This window comes from Xiphophorus hellerii, chromosome 20 (genome assembly GCF_003331165.1).
Source record: "Xiphophorus hellerii strain 12219 chromosome 20, Xiphophorus_hellerii-4.1, whole genome shotgun sequence".
Lineage (NCBI taxonomy): Eukaryota > Metazoa > Chordata > Actinopteri > Cyprinodontiformes > Poeciliidae > Xiphophorus > Xiphophorus hellerii.
The window spans coordinates 16,502,299-16,520,136 of NC_045691.1; the positions used below are offsets into that span (position 1 = coordinate 16,502,299).

The 17,838-nt window shown below is 38.4% G+C and overlaps 1 pseudogene; it reads left to right on the plus strand.

The window, feature by feature from the left end:
* The first annotated feature begins 76 nt into the window (after positions 1 to 76).
* On the plus strand, positions 77 to 13,426 carry LOC116709957 (myosin heavy chain, fast skeletal muscle-like; annotated as a pseudogene).
* The last annotated feature ends 4,412 nt before the right edge of the window (positions 13,427 to 17,838 follow it).

Below are 17,838 nucleotides of genomic sequence, written 5' to 3' on the forward strand. Positions count from 1 at the left end.
CACTGGTGATGGAGAGATGTAGAGGACATCTGAGATCATGTATCTGGAGAAGGATAAGTAACCCTAAAAGGAGAGCTGTTCCTCCTTGACTGCCAGAGATTTCAGTATAAAACAAGAGCTCCCAGTTCACTCTGAAGTTCAGGACTGACCAGCTTCCTGAAAAGGTGAGTCTTCAATCATACTTTCGAAGTTATTTGTGCTTTAAATTTATTTTATATGTGAAAATTCTTGATAGTCTGATGAGCTTGAGTTTTTTCTTTTATGCTTTCTAACCTTTCTTAGTATCCACACACCAAGTGCATCACTGAAAAACAAACAAGGTAAATTCCATACATCCCATGCCAGAACACCAGAAAAAGCTAAAACCAAGTACTTTTAAAAGGAATTATGTTTTGGTTTTACTTATTTTTACAGTGGAGCCATGAGTTTGGAACCGGAGATGGAGTGTTTTGGCCCGGCGGCCATATACCTCCGGAAACCAGAACGGGAGAGAATCGAGGCTCAGAACACTCCCTTTGATGCCAAAACAGCTTACTTTGTATCAGAGCCTGCTGAGATGTATTTGAAGGGTAAACTAGTGAAGAAGGAGGGTGGCAAAGCCACGGTAGAAGTTCAGGGTGGAAAGGTAGGTGGATGTCTAAGTACACTTGATGAAACATGATAGATCTATCTGTTCGATGTTTATTAGAAACTAAAACTTTACTCACATGCAATGCTGTTTTGTTGTAGAGCTACACTGTAAAGGAAGATGAAATCTTCCCTATGAACCCTCCAAAGTTCGACAAGATTGAAGACATGGCCATGATGACCCACCTCAGTGAGCCCTCTGTACTGTATAACCTCAAAGAGCGATATGCAGCATGGATGATCTACGTAAGAACATTTTATGAATTAAGCTAAAGACTTGTAGCACTTTTTGTTATACCCATAGCAGCTCATAACTTAATCCTTATTGGGGCAAAAGACATTTATTGCTCCGCTCATGTTATTTCAACAGATTTCATGCAGCTACTTAACCACTTCAATTGGCTAACAAGGAGAAGCTTATGGACCAACTTAGAGATGTTAACTTGGGTATCCATTTAAATTTGTTTGATGCCTCACTGCCTTTCACAGACCTATTCTGGGTTGTTCTGCGTCACTGTGAACCCCTACAAGTGGCTGCCAGTGTACGATGCAATGGTTGTTGCAGGATACAGAGGGAAGAAGAGAATTGAGGCTCCTCCCCACATCTTCTCCATCTCTGACAACGCCTATCAGTTCATGCTCCAAGGTATGTTATCTTTTTAGCTCGGACAGAATTGTGGACACAGTTGAATTTGTATGGACAAATTCACCTTCTAAGAACTTTACTTCAATGAGGCAGCAGGGTATAAGATGCTGTAATTTAATACTGAGTTGGATGGCTTTAAATTGCTTTTTTTTCTTCCAACAGACCGTGAGAATCAGTCAATCCTGATTACGTAAGTCCCACATATTATCAGATATAAGGGATTACTGACATTAGTTGCATCAGTACTCCTCTAATTAAACTTTATATATTCAAACCAGTGGAGAATCTGGTGCAGGAAAGACTGTGAACACCAAACGTGTCATCCAGTACTTTGCGACAATCGCAGTAGCTGGTGGAAAGAAATTTGAGCCAATTCCTGGAAAAATGCAGGTGAGCAGGAAAAGTCTTTTATATATCTCTCATACCACTGAAGACATGAATGGCAGAATACAAAAATGTGTTTTGTAACTTTCTTTAAAGGGGTCGCTGGAAGATCAAATCATTGCAGCCAACCCCCTGCTGGAGGCCTATGGTAATGCCAAGACAGTGAGAAATGACAACTCATCTCGCTTTGTAAGTTTCCAAAGTTTTCCCAGTTTAAGAAGGTTTCATAACTTAATCCTTATTGGATTAAGTTTAACATTTTTAAATTAGTGCAAAAATGTTTGCACATTTTTAAACTAGTGCAAAAATGTTATGTCTGCTTGCTCTTTTAAAAAGCACTGCATTTCATTGCCTATATGAATGCCTATATGTTGATTGCTAATATTTTATTTTTGGATGGCATGCAGTTTGCTGTAAGTGCGCAGTATGATCCACATCACATATCAATCTGGTTTAAAGAAAATTTATATATATATATATATATATATATATACTGTATATATACTGTATATGGTAACCAACACTAATGACTTTGTCCTTATTTAGGGTAAATTCATCAGAATCCATTTCGGAACGACTGGAAAGCTGGCTTCAGCTGATATTGAAACATGTATGTGTTTTAGATTTCAAAACCTGCCATGAGATTTTATAAAAAGACAAACTGTAAAACCATTTTTATCTTGTTCTTAGATCTGCTGGAGAAGTCTCGTGTGACATTCCAGCTGTCTGCTGAGAGAAGTTATCACATCTTCTACCAGCTCGCAACAGGCCACAAACCTGAGCTAATTGGTAAGAAATGTAGCCTCACAGTACACAAAGTAATGATTCACCAGAGTCTGGATACTAAAATAGAAGTTTATTTTTCAGAGAGTCTCCTCATCACCACCAACCCTTATGACTTTCCTATGATAAGTCAGGGAGAAATCACTGTCAAGAGTATCAATGACGTTGAAGAATTCATCGCCACTGATGTGAGTAAAATGTGATGAGAAGCACGATTTCTGGAGCGGCTGACACCACCCTCAGAAAACAAGTTTGTTTAAATCTAAAGTATGAGAAATGAATGATAAATCTATGGTTTTGTATGCCAACTCTTCAGACTGCCATCGACATCCTGGGTTTCACTGCAGATGAAAAAGCTAACATTTACAAACTAACAGGAGCTGTGATGCATCACGGAAACATGAAGTTCAAGCAGAAGCAGCGGGAAGAGCAGGCTGAACCTGATGGCACTGAGGGTAAGAAGCCTGAGTCATAAAAAAATATAAATATAATTCGGTGCCACTGATTTCTAGAGAAGATGTTAGAAGAACTGTGAGGCCAACCAGAAAATGTTGCATTTCATCTGCATTAAGAATGCAGTCTTATTGCATTCTTAATAAAACAGCGTGAAATCCCCACTTGCTCTGGTGACTGGGTTCAAAATTAAAATCACATGCCAGATGAATGGATTTCAGAATAGTTTTGTAATTTGCCATGTTGTAAATGCTCTTGTATTTATGTTTTTATCAGTGGCCGATAAAATCGCCTACCTCATGGGCCTGAACTCTGCTGACATGCTCAAAGCTTTGTGTTACCCCCGAGTGAAGGTCGGGAATGAAATGGTGGTCAAAGGTCAAACTGTGCCACAGGTAACAGACAATTCCAGTTTATGAGGTTAAATTGATTGACAGGATTTTTTTAAATTATAGCATGTCTTTCTATCTTCAGGTCAACAATGCAGTGAGTGCTCTCTGCAAGTCTGTCTATGAGAAGATGTTCTTATGGATGGTTGTCAGAATCAATGAGATGTTGGACACCAGGCAGCCAAGGAGCTACTTTATCGGTGTCTTGGACATCGCTGGTTTTGAAATCTTTGATGTCAGTAATATTGGGATTAACCTTTAAATCAGTGAACCAGCACAGTAAATATCTAACAGAGTCTGTCTTCCAACAGTTCAACAGCTTGGAACAGCTGTGCATCAACTTCACCAATGAAAAACTGCAACAGTTCTTCAACCATCACATGTTCGTCCTGGAGCAAGAAGAGTACAAGAAGGAGGGAATTGAATGGGAGTTCATTGACTTTGGCATGGACTTGGCTGCGTGCATTGAGCTCATTGAGAAGGTCAGCAACAAGCTCAGACACATACTGACCAACACAGAGAATCATTTAGATGCCTCAAAATGTCTTGATTTTAATTGCATGTTTCCATCTTGACAGCCTCTAGGCATCTTCTCCATGCTTGAAGAGGAGTGTATTGTTCCCAAGGCAACAGACATGACCTTCAAGAGCAAACTGTATGACCAACATCTGGGAAAAAGTGCTCCCTTCCAGAAACCAAAACCAGGCCAAAGGCAAAGCTGAGGCTCATTTCTCTCTGGTGCACTATGCTGGCACTGTGGACTACAATGTTCTTGGCTGGTTAGACAAGAACAAGGACCCCCTGAATGACTCTGTGGTACAGCTTTACCAGAAGTCTTCATCGAAGCTGCTGACTCACCTCTATGCTTCCCATGCAGGATCAGATGGTACCATTTATATGTTTACGGTGTCGAATGTTATGTCTCATGTTTAGAACTTACGAATCTGGTTTAATCTGCATCGTTTTATGCACAAATAGTCTGTCTCTTTACTTACGCCTGTGTATTTTTTTTGCAGATGCCAAAGGGGGGAAGAAAGGTGGAGGCAAGAAGAAGGGAGGTTCCTTCCAAACTGTTTCAGCTCTCTTCAGGGTATATTTTAATTTTTGGATTATAACATAATGCAGTGTATTTAATGAACACATAAGTTGTTAATTCTTAGTCCTTCTATAGGCCTTCTCTTAGCTACTCTAAAGTGCATCATTGATAATGTAGATATAAGGTCATCAGTCTACAAAGTATGAATCCTCTTTGATGTAGAATAATCAATCAGTATGTAAAACCGGATATTTATGTCTTCCCTATAGTTCTGTAAGTGTCTTTTATCTTTTTTTATTTCTTTTTTCATAACTTTCTTTTTGGACTCAAGTGTATGTAGTCGTAGACATTTGCAAAGTGTCAAATTTCAAAAACGTCCTGGGTAAGGTTTGCCTGTAAAAGGTGTGGCATAAAATCTTTTGCTTTGTTTTCTAGGTGTTTGCCTTTTATTGGTTTCTTACTTGGTTTCCTGTTGTGCATAAAATCTTTTGAAAATATGTACGGTTCCTCTAGTTGTTTTGCCATCTCTCATGTGTACCATAAATTGAAATATTATGTTTGGCCTTTTATAGGAAAACCTTGGGAAGTTGATGACCAACTTGAGGAGCACCCATCCACATTTCGTGCGTTGTCTCATTCCTAATGAATCCAAAACCCCAGGTCAGTCTCCAAGACAATAACTGTTCAAGACTTATAGATACAAATTAGATAAGTATACATCGGCAAAATGTACACTCCAATTTTGAGCACACTTGTTTTGTACCAAAAATATGACATTTTGTCCACCTGTTTTGATCATTTATGGGGTTAGGTAATCATAGAAATGGAAAAATTTCTATTTAATTTAATTGTTTATAAACTTATAAACATGTGACATGAATTGTCACTAGAAGTCCAACGTTTGAAACAATGATTTTGTTTCAAAATGATTGTTTGTGAAACAATGATTCAAAAACAATGATTTTTGAATCACCTGCCTGGACCAAATAAAGATGAGTAAAGAAATTTCAGATGAACTCTGTTTCCAATGATTGTGGATCTGATTCTATTTGGACCAGGTGATTCTCATGACGCCATGGTTAAGTTACACAGTAATTACCATTCATGTGTTGTTGTTATTTCAGGTCTGATGGAAAACTTCTTGGTTATCCACCAACTGAGGTGTAATGGTGTGCTGGAAGGCATCAGGATCTGCAGGAAAGGTTTCCCCAGCAGGATCATCTATGGTGACTTCAAGCAGAGGTGCAGTGTCTGTACTTATTAAGTTACTATAATTTCTTCAGCTGTGTTGTTAATCGGATTAATGTGACCTTTTGCAGGTACAAAGTACTGAACGCTAGTGTTATTCCTGAAGGCCAATTCATTGACAACAAGAAGGCCTCTGAGAAACTCCTGGGATCCATCAATATTGACCACACTCAGTATAGGTTTGGCCACACCAAGGTAAATCAACAGATTTAAGAAAAATCAAAATTGAAAGCTGAATAAAATGTTAATCTAATACTGTTTTACCCCTCAGGTGTTCTTTAAGGCTGGACTGCTGGGTACACTGGAGGAGATGAGGGATGAGAAACTGGTTGAACTGGTCACAATGACCCAGGCTCTCTGCAGAGGTTACGTGATGAGGCGGGAATTCGTAAAGATGATGGAAAGAAGGTAGATTTGCCTAAGCTGGATAAAAATGCAGTAACGCTAAAAGCAACAAAACATTACACTGTGCACAGCTTGTATTTTCTTAAAAGGACATTGTAGTTCAATGTTTTCTGTTAGAAAAGGTATTGCCATGTTTAGATGTATTCATAGCACTCTTGTTTAATCTCTATTAAACTTGACCTTTTATTTATGTTGGGTTTTTTAGATTAGGATTAGGTTTTTGGTATTGTGAAAAGCATTTCAGACATCTGTTGTTTTGATAGAGCAGTGAAAAGGTTTGTTTACATTTTACAAGACTGAGCATAAGAATATTTATCTGCTTTATTCTCCAAGGGAATCCATTTACTCCATCCAGTACAACTATCCGTTCATTCATGAACGTCAAGACATGGCCATGGATGAAGCTGTACTTCAAGATCAAACCTCTGCTGAAGAGTGCAGAGACGGAGAAGGAGATGGCCCAAATGAAAGAAGACTTTGCCAAGACCAAAGAGGAGCTGGCAAAGGCTTTGGCTAAGAAGAAAGAACTGGAGGAGAAGATGGTTTCTCTCCTTCAGGAAAAGAATGACCTGCAGCTGCAGATTCAGTCGGTATGTATAAGACCAGAGCAATTTACTGTTTGACAATGCTAGGTCACTAACACTGACAATACCTGCGGTTCATTTGAATCTAGGAGGGCGAAACCCTGGCTGATGCAGAGGAAAGGTGTGAGGGGCTCATCAAAGCGAAAATCCAGCTTGAAGCCAAACTCAAAGAGACCAACGAGAGACTGGAGGATGAAGAAGAGATCAATGCTGAGCTGACAGCAAAGAAGAGAAAACTCGAGGACGAATGCTCTGAGTTGAAGAAAGACATTGATGACTTGGAGTTGACTCTGGCTAAAGTGGAAAAAGAGAAACATGCCACTGAAAATAAGGTTTGAGTTTATGAATCACATTACTGTTAAATGCAATTTGACCAAATTACTAAAGCAATTTATTTGTCAATGCAGGTTAAAAACCTGGTTGAGGAAATGGCTTCTCAAGATGAAACCATTGCTAAGCTGTCAAAGGAGAAAAAAGCCCTACAAGAGGCCCATCAGCAGATCCTGGATGATCTGCAGGCAGAGGAAGACAAAGTCAACACTCTGACCAAAGCCAAGACAAAATTGGAGCAGCAAGTGGATGATGTAAGCATCAGTGTTTTGTTTCAGTCACCAACAGTTCTGTTTTTTTAAATACATGTAATCACTGACTTATGATTCTCTCTTTGCACCAGCTTGAAGGTTCCCTGGAGCAGGAAAAGAAACTCCGTATGGATCTTGAGCGAGCAAAAAGGAAGCTGGAAGGAGATCTGAAACTGGCTCAAGAAACCATAATGGATCTGGAGAATGACAAGCAGCAGTCTGAAGAGAAGATAAAGAAGTGGGTAAAAAAAAAAAGACAAGTCAAATATAAATTTACATGTTAGCAGTTGAACTTATGTGGAAGATAAATGGATTTCCTGAAGTAAATCTAAGATTTTTTGTAAAGGAGGGACTTTGAAATAAGTCAGCTTCTCAGCAAGATAGAGGATGAACAGACCATCGGTTCTCAGCTTCATAAGAAGATCAAGGAACTACAGGTAAGATGTAAATAGTTTGAGGACTTTGAATGTGGTGATTTGTTATTATTGCTTACAACATGAAGCATATTGTGTGTTTCCTCCCAAAACTAAAGACTGCTAAAACTGTTGCCATTCATACAAAATACTTTAGAAAATGAGATTATTATGCTGTCTAATTTGTACTACATCAGATATTTAGCAATTAAAATGCTTCCAGGAAGATTTTCTTGCCATTAGTTTTGATGACTCAATGTTCCTTCTCCATTTTTGCGTTACAGGCTCGTATTGAGGAGCTGGAAGAGGAGATTGAGGCTGAGCGAGCTGCTCGGGCCAAAGTGGAGAAGCAGAGGGCCGATCTCTCCAGGGAACTTGAGGAGATCAGTGAGAGGCTAGAGGAAGCTGGAGGTGCCACATCTGTTCAGATTGAGATGAACAAAAAGCGCGAGGCTGAGTTTCAGAAGCTGCGCCGTGACCTTGAAGAGGCCACGCTGCAGCATGAGGCCACGGCCGCATCTCTCCGTAAGAAGCAGGCCGACAGCGTGGCGGAGCTGGGAGAGCAGATTGATAACCTCCAGAGAGTCAAACAGAAGCTGGAGAAAGAGAAAAGTGAATACAAGATGGAGATCGATGACCTCTCAAGCAACATGGAGGCCACTGCAAAAGCAAAGGTGAAATTGCATTAATATTTATTTTTTTAGAACTAAAAGTTGAAGAACATGTAACCTTGATTGTTCTGGATGTCTTCTAGGCTAACATGGAGAAGTTGTGCCGCTCTCTTGAGGATCAATTGAGTGAGGTGAAGACCAAGAATGACGAGCATATTCGTCAACTTAATGAAATTAATTCTCATAAAGCTAGACTGGTGTCTGAGAATGGTGAGTGAGGAATATTTAAAGTCAAATTCTTAGAAACACAAGGAACATTGTGCATCCATCCAATCATCCTCTACCCACTTTTATTCTGCTTGTTTCATCCAGGTGAAATCAGTCGTCAGCTGGAGGAAAAAGAGTCTCTTGTTTCCCAGCTTACTAGAGGAAAACAAGCCTTTATGCATCAGATTGAGGAGCTCAAAAGACACCTTGAGGAAGAGGTTAAGGTAATAAAGCTTCCTTTGTTTTTTTATTTTAAAAAAATTCCTGTGTCAAGAATAACGAATATTGCATGTTCTGTTTTGACCCATTTAGGCCAAGAATGCTCTGGCTCATGCGGTTCAGTCGGCTCGTCATGACTGTGATCTGCTCAGAGAGCAGTATGAAGAGGAGCAGGAGGCCAAAGCTGAGCTGCAGCGCGCTATGTCCAAGGCTAACAGCGAGGTGGCTCAGTGGAGAACCAAGTATGAGACTGATGCCATTCAGCGCACTGAGGAGCTGGAAGAGGCCAAGTAAGTCTAACTTTTACTCTTACGATGATTTGACATTGCAAAGGATTTAAAGTTTTTTAAATCAAACATACCCTCTGCAGGAAGAAGCTCGCCCAGCGTCTTCAGGATGCAGAAGAGTCCATTGAGGCTGTGAATGCAAAATGCGCCTCACTGGAAAAGACCAAGCAGAGGCTGCAGGGTGAGGTGGAGGACCTGATGATCGACGTGGAGAGAGCTAATGCTCTGGCTGCAAATCTTGACAAGAAGCAGAGGAACTTTGACAAGGTTTTGTTCTTGTCATTTCAGTCCTGTTCTTACTGAGGGACACAAAGTCAACAATTGACAACAAATATTTGATCTATTTATGTTTTCAGGTTCTTGCAGAGTGGAAGCAGAAGTATGAGGAGAGCCAGGCTGAGCTGGAAGGAGCTCAAAAGGAGGCTCGTTCTTTGAACACAGAGATGTTCAAAATGAAAAACTCCTATGAAGAAGCTCTGGACCATCTGGAGACTCTGAAGAGGGAGAACAAGAACCTGCAACGTAAGACAAAAAGCATGCATGTGTCTGACAAGACTAAAAAGCCACAGTTATAGCTCTAAGCTTTGTTGATAATTGATAAAGAGTTATGTATTTTATCTTTTTCTATTGCGTTGTAACATTTTGGATTTTGATCCCTCAACAGAGGAAATAAGTGATTTGACTGAACATATTAGTGAAACGGGAAAGACCATTCATGAATTGGAGAAGGGCAAGAAAACAGCAGAGAATGAGAAAGTAGAAATCCAAACAGCCCTGGAGGAAGCTGAGGTAATTGAAATAGCATGTTTGCAAAGAGCGAACCAAATGAGGAACTCTTTAACTGCATAATTTACTTTTCTGTGCAGGCCACCCTGGAGCATGAGGAGTCTAAGATTCTCCGTGTTCAGCTGGAGCTTACCCAAGTCAAGAGTGAAATTGACAGAAAAATTGCAGAAAAGGATGAAGAGATCGAGCAGATCAAGAGGAACAGCCAGAGGGTGATGGAGTCCATGCAGAGTACTCTGGATGCTGAGGTCAGGAGCAGGAATGACGCCCTGAGAATCAAGAAGAAGATGGAGGGAGATCTCAATGAGATGGAGATACAACTGAGCCACGCCAACCGGCAGGCGGCAGAAGCCCAGAAGCAGCTGAGAAACGTTCAGGGACAGCTTAAGGTACTTACAGTTCACTGAGTAGAGGTAGTTGTCTTCAAATTTGAGTGAAGAGAGCTGTATTGTTATTGTGTTTGTCATTTTTAAGGATGCACAACTGCACCTTGACGAGGCTGTTCGAGCACAAGATGACATGAGAGAGCAGGTTGCGATGGTGGAGCGCAGAAACACCCTGATGATGGCTGAGATCGAGGAGCTCAGAGCTGCTCTGGAGCAAACGGAGAGAAGCCGCAAAGTGGCTGAACAGGAGCTGGTGGATGCTAGTGAGCGTGTTACCCTGCTGCACTCTCAGGTATTTATCTAAAAAGCTTCTTATCTGTGACATCTTTTCTCTTTGGATGAATTTTTACATCTCTGAGCTACACAGTATGCTTTTTACAAGTTCAGCTGCATGTTTATGATTGTTTTGCTTGTGAAAGGATAAATGAGGACAAATAAACTGAACCTGCTTACTTTCATGTTATTTCAGAATACCAGCCTTATCAACACCAAGAAGAAGCTGGAGGCCGACTTTGTCCAGGTTCAAGGTGAGATGGAGGATGCCATTCAGGAGGCAAGAAATGCTGAAGAGAAGGCCAAGAAGGCCATCACTGATGTGAGTTCTCTAGTTTTATATCATTGCATTAATTAGTGATGGAATTGAGCTATTACTGACACCTAGTGGCAAATGTATAAACTGCATCCACATGTCTTCATCTTTGTAGTAGGAGCCAACTAAAGACATCAGATTCACTTCATATATATTATTAAATTATTCATGCTGACTGCAGATAATTGTAATTCTTTGGTAATGTCAGATTTTTTCTGAGGGATGAAGAAAGCAAGTTTATATTTTAAAAACTCTGAAGCTCAACTCTACAACTGTACAAGTGTGATAGAACAGGTTAAGAATAGAGTAGAACGAATCTGATATATGACAAATCCCTCAACAAAGAACAGATAAATTTATAGCAATGCTGCATTAGATGCTGCAATGGGATTTATTTCAAGTGAAGTAAATTGCTACATCATTCCATTAGTTCAACTAAATTGAATTATTCATGAAATGTGTAATCTCTGTGTCTAATGATTGCTTTAGGAGGTCCTGCAGTCACAGCTAAACTTAAATTTAGCATTTCTGTCAAACCTGTCTAAAAATCTCAACATCTTCAATGCGTATCAATTACAGGCAGCCATGATGGCAGAGGAGCTGAAGAAGGAGCAGGACACCAGTGCTCATTTAGAGAGGATGAAGAAAAACCTGGAGGTCACAGTGAAGGACCTGCAGCACCGTCTGGAGGAGGCCTGAGAATCTGGCTCTGAAGGGAGGCAAGAAGCAGCTCCAGAAACTGGAAGCTAGGGTATTGTTCATTACATAATATTAGATTTTGTTTTGCTTTATTGTGCCTCTGCTAGTGATGTATATGTAGATTATTTTCTCAGTTGAAATGTGAAAACATCATCTCACTGAATTTTTTTTTCTTCTGGGAAGGTTCGTGAGCTGGAGGGGGAGGTTGAGGCTGAGCAAAGACGCGGAGCTGAAGCCATCAAAGGTGTCCGCAAGTATGAACGCAGAGTAAAGGAGCTCACCTATCAGGTAAGATTAAACTATTTTTGCTTTTCTGACATGCCTAGAAATGCATTCCAACAGGCAAACAACATAAATTCTGCTTTATGTGAAAATTGCAGCTTCTGGTTTTTTCTGCTGAACAGACATGCAGAACACGTTTAGGACCCATAGGGGGCATGAGTCACAATCGTTATGTTTTGGCTACCAGAGTGCTTAAGGTGGTCTACAACTAAAAGTAAACACCCCGATGTCATCTGTAAAGATTTATAGTTTGGTGTTTCATTTGTTTGAATTTTCAAAAACCTTTCGGAAAGTCTGGATAAATATCAAAAAATTAAACTGGGTTTAGAAAATGTGTGAAATTGCAGACCCTAGTGTCTATTCTATTATCTATGAGAAAATATAAAATATAGATAGAGATAAAGTGTCTTTTGATGGATGTATGTGTAGGTAACATTCATTTAACTCACTTTAATATGTCACAACTTGGGTTCACCGTTTAAGGGATCAGGCAGACATAATCAGCATTTGTCTGTTGCTGTAAAACAATCCTTCTTCATTTTCACTTTTTTACAAACCACTTTAAATCAGGGTATCAAACCTGAGCTGTGGTTCTTGAACTGAGGGATGTTCTAACTTGATTCTGCCAAACAAACTAAACTAAAACACCTTTTTTTTATATCTATAAACAGAATAAAGGTATCACAAATATTCAACTGTGTTTTGATTAGCATAGATTTTTCAATCAAAACTATCTAACTGAATTCAGATGCCAAAAATGAATCTGAAGACGTTCAGTGGTATGCTGTTTCAAAACTTGTGGAAATACCTGAGTATTGCATGAATATGTTGAGCAATTTTTTTTTCTTAAATGTTTAGAGTATTCCTAAAAAAAGTATGAAAAAGTAGAAAAATCATGAAACCATGTTTCTGCTGCTTAGAATGATCTGTTTTGATAAACTTTGGTAAAAATAGAGTAGACTTAATCTTATTAAGTCTACTCTATTTGTTACATACACATATTGTCGTTTTTTGTTTTTGTTGGTCTTTGTTTATTTAATAAGATAAATGAAGGATTAAGTGTTCTTTGAATCAGTTTTAGACTTTTTTTTTTGACAAAACAAGCAGTGATTAAGCGAACAGACTCTGCTGTGCACTGCTTCTAGACTGAGGAGGACAAGAAGAACATCGCCCGTCTTCAGGATCTGGTGGACAAGCTGCAGCTCAAAGTGAAATCCTACAAGCGTCAATCTGAGGACGCTGTGAGTGTGAAGTATTCGACACTGTGAAATAAATAGGTGTTACACCAACAACACCCTAACTCAAAATGTGTTAACACCAGACTATTGACAGCATAATGAAAAATGATCTGGAGAGCAAACCGCAGAGACGATTTGAGAGTTTGACTTTGTGCTTTCCAGGAGGAGCAGGCCAACGCTCATCTGTCCAGGTACAGGAAGGTCCAGCATGAGCTGGAGGAGGCCCAGGAGCGAGCTGACATCGCTGAGTCACAGGTCAACAAGCTGCGGGCCAAGAGCCGCGAAATGGGCAGGGTATGATGATCTTTAGCTGCATTTCATCTTCACTTTAACTGTAATGATTTCAGCATTTCCGATTGTCTAATACGTTACTGCTTCTTGTTGGTTTAAAGGGAAAGGAGGCTGAAGAGTGAACATGAAACCGATTGAAACACAAGTCAAGAAATCATAAAATATGATGTTTTTGTCTGATGTGTCAATTGTGAAAAAGAAATAAACGAGCAAGCAATAACATCTTTTTTGTGGTGGTCTTTTTATTTTAAGCTAGTATAAAAGCAGTGTACAAGTTCCTATGTTTATTGTCCAAAACTAAATTATTTGAATAATTCAAGTATTCACTAATGTGTAAAGGTACAACAAATGTTCTCACTTCAAAGTCAACTGGTCACTCTTGCCATTTCAAATAAAATCATGCTAACAGACAATCAACTCAAATATGATTTTTATATCATTACGTATATATAAAAACAAAATATTAATTTGAAATAGACTCATTTGACTCCATGAAACACATTAGAAAACATTTCTTCATAACCAATTGGTGCACTTCTGAAAAACAGGAACACATAGAAATCAGAATAACTTAAATCCTAAGTTTAAAAAATCCTAAATACAGGTTGAATACATTTATGTTACAAGGAAACCTGACGGTCAAGCCTCACCTGTTAGCACATAAAAAATCCTCGAGCTTACACTAACTGCAAATCTCCACCTTGTGGTGATAATTTTACGGATGGTCTAAGTAACCTTACAGCTTTTATATGTGCTTCAAAGCATATGTTGCACTCTGTCAAGTTCTCAGTCTAAAAATAGACCCATTAGACACCCAAGACTCCCTGAAGCCTGTGTGGATGCCTAGGCTGACGCTTTGATGTCCTTGAAGACAGAGGTTAAGAAAGTGTGCATTAGTGCAGATAATGGTTTATTCTTCATTTAAAACCAACCATGCAAATATGAGCGATAATCACTGCTAACAAATGCAATCAATGAGAGTTTATGTTGGGAAAGACAATTTTGTAATACTTGTAACTCAGATTAAGCAGCTGAGTTTCACAGCTCAGACACGATTGGTTTCAACAATATTGTGGGGCTACTCTCCCAGCCACTGACACATCTGTAGTTTCATGGTATTTTAATAAGAAAACAATTAAATAGACCAAAATTTATTTATTGAAATTATCGATTTGATTCGAGTGCAGGTTATCATTGCTGATTTTCTCAGCTGGCAGCCCAGACTCAGAACAAACACCTTAAGACTGGAAGGGTTAAACTTCATTATTAGAGCTTAGCAGAAATCACAGAAAATTAAAAATGTTGCTCTTATGCTGTTCATAAAGCAGGACTTCAGCACACACACAAATAGTAGACACATACACATCAAACTATAAAGACTTCCCCCTCTATTACTACAAAGTAGTAAAGTTTTTAATTCCAAACAAATGAATATTTTAACTTTAAAGGAGCTTAAGTTGATTTTTAAATGTATTATTCTTAAACTTTTAGAGCAAGTTTATAAGTGGGCTATTCCCTATTGAACGTATATACAAATTTGAAATAGTGAGATTCATCTACTATATGAGAAGTCACAGTAGATGATTGTATTTTTATTCACATTTTACTTTATTGCAGCAGGTAAAACGATTATTAATCCCTTCTGAAATATCAATAAGTGTAATCTTTTGGAAATACAGCAAAACCTGACTGTTGCTGAACCACTTTTTGCAGGTTTCCATGTTGTATTTTGCCACTTACTCTTTTGTAACAATGACCTCCTTTAGGGTTGGAAGACCTCATTACCATCAACCTAATCTGATTCTCTACCAGCTGGGACTTTGACTGAGCCATTTCAACATGTTCACCTTAAATTTAAATCGGCCAGGGGTATGAATAATTTTGTGCTTGATTATACAGTTAATAGTTGTAAAATATCCCTCAATAGACTGAAGGACCTTGGGTCTAACCCTAGTCCTAATTTTAAGGCTGCGAAAGCTTTTAAGCCCAAAAATTAATTTTAAATTCAGAATATTTTATGCTTTCAGTAAATAAAAGCATATGTGCAGTATGGGTGTACAAATTATTCCTCCCAACATTTATAAGACTGAGACAACTGAAGATGTCTGTGTTTTATATCAAAGGCTGTTCCACAAAAAGCCTTGAGTGACAAACAAATAGCTGAGGGCTGAGTGCATTGCTGAGGAGATGGCTATATTTGTGTTTCTTCCAAATAAGCTGCAGCCAGGAAATATATGAGATCAAGTATCACATTTTTATTGAATATATGGGCTATTTTGTCAGGTGTGAAATCCCCAGCATTTAGGCTTCTAATGCCCTCGACCCTTCTTTGCCATTTCAGTGTCATCTTACAGAGGGGAAAGAATGCAAACTATCACCCATAGTATAACATGATCCCCTCCTTGTCTGGCACAGGGAACAAACACTTGACTTAAGGAAAGGTCAAGCTGCATGCCTGGCCTTGTCTTCAGATCATCTGTGTGACCATTTAAAGAAAGGGTTTAAAAATATATCCACACCCACGAGACAACATGTCTTGAGAAACAAATGTAAATCACCTGTTGCCCCAAAGACTCCACATTGGACATTACATTTTACTGCCTCTCAAATATAACCAGGCAGCTGTGTCAGGAGCAGCACACGAATAGGTGCCGCTCTGTGGTCAATAACTTCAAAAATGTCCAAACCGTCCTTGAAGAGATGAAGGACGAAGGAGCTTTGTAGTTTGTGATCTTTGACTTTTTGAAGCATTCAGGTATAGATCCTCTCCACTGATTAATAAGTGCAAAGATGTAAATATATGTATGGAAAAAAGTACAAAGAGTTCAAAAAGAAACAAAGATGAAGATTTTAATAAAAATTTAATTTAAACATTTATTGGTGTCAAAAAAGGTTTTGTTAGTGTCTTTCCCTTCTCTATTTCACACATTAACCAGTTATAAGAAGAGTACTAATTACTATTCCCCTCTTTTTAATGTTTTTGTCTTGTTTTAGAAATTTGCCCATCACCTTTAAAAGACAGTACACCATCCTTTTTTATATATTTATATTTCAAATTTCTTTATTGAAAGCACACTGGAACCAAAGTGAAATTCTTTGTCTTTGTGCACAAACTTCGTGAATAAAGCTGATTCTGATTGCAATTCAATATCCAAAATTGATCAAACGTACTCTGCTCTTGACCAGGTTTTAAAAATAACATAAAATCTAACAAGCTTAATTCAGCCATTAAAATAAAATCAAAATCAAGAAGATATGTGAAAAACTAAGTATACCTTTGCTGCTGACATTGGCTTTTACAGAGAAAGCAGCAACCAGTTGCCGCTGAATTACTGATTAAAGAAACAGTAATTCCTCTTTTACACAATAAAATCGATCTTTCTACACTGAGAAGAATTATTAAAAAGTAGGAAACATTTTAGAGAAACGACAATTGCCCCAGGACATATATAACCAAAGAACACACCTTCATGTCAAGAGTTACATCTCAGACTTGGTCTCAGTTAGCAGGGTGAGTTTTAAAGTTTAATAACAATAATGAAGGTCCAACTTTGTTGTTGAAGGTTTACTATAATAATGTTTCTTCTCACCATAAAGAATATGGAAATCTGGCTTATGTGTTTTTCAAAGTTGCATCTGAATGAATCACAAAAGTGCAGTGCAATGTTTCACTACAATGCACTGCACCATCTTTGAAGAAATCCACAAGGATGCAGCTAAGCACGAAGAGCACATGCCATCTATCAAGCATAGGTAGTGGAGGAGTGATGATTGTAGCTGGTTTAGTTTAGCAAGATTTAGTTACCTTGGTGTCATTGGTTCAGTGATGCTCTTCTAAGTTTGCCAAGTGCAAACAAAACCACCTTGAACTGAGGCATTGAAGCAAAGATCCAAAGTTCCTTCTTGAAAACCATATTGTTCCTATAATGTTTCTACATCTATTAAATCATGGCATGGTGGGATCTATTATTTGTTTTGTAAACAGGATGTCAGACTTAAATAGTTTTCTTATTGGTTCTCATTGGTTTTCGTAAGAAAGGTTTGATTTTCTTAAAAACAGAGCAGAAAGACCTGCTCAAGTTGTCAGTAAGAATCCTCTTCAATATTGTCAATATTGATTTATTTTTCTTTATATCCTAACATCCCCAATAAATGAAATGCACCCTTCACATGTTTCTGGTTAATGGGTGCAATTATAATCTGCCCCAATAACGACAGAAAGTAGGTTTATAAAAAAAATTTTATTGTACAATTTTTAAAAATATGCTTCTGATGCTGGATTTTTGAAAGGTAATTTATAGAAAATACAGAAAAAATAACTTTTCTCTTAGTAAAATACTTACATTGTGAATTTCAATAAAGTTGACGCAGAATGGTGGGCGAAGTTTGGAGATCAGGTGACTATAGCTGACCAACCAGAACAAGCGAAGCTCCATCTTATCTATCAGTTATGTTTTTGTGTATCTGCAGAACATAAATCCTATTAAACCACAGCATTATGATTTATCATTTGAATTATGGGCCCATTATTCAATTTGTGAGATAATCAAACAGCACATCACCTCACTTCTGTTACAACAAGCAACACAGTGGCAACTTTTACTTTTTGTAGTTCAATCTCAACTTTATTTCCA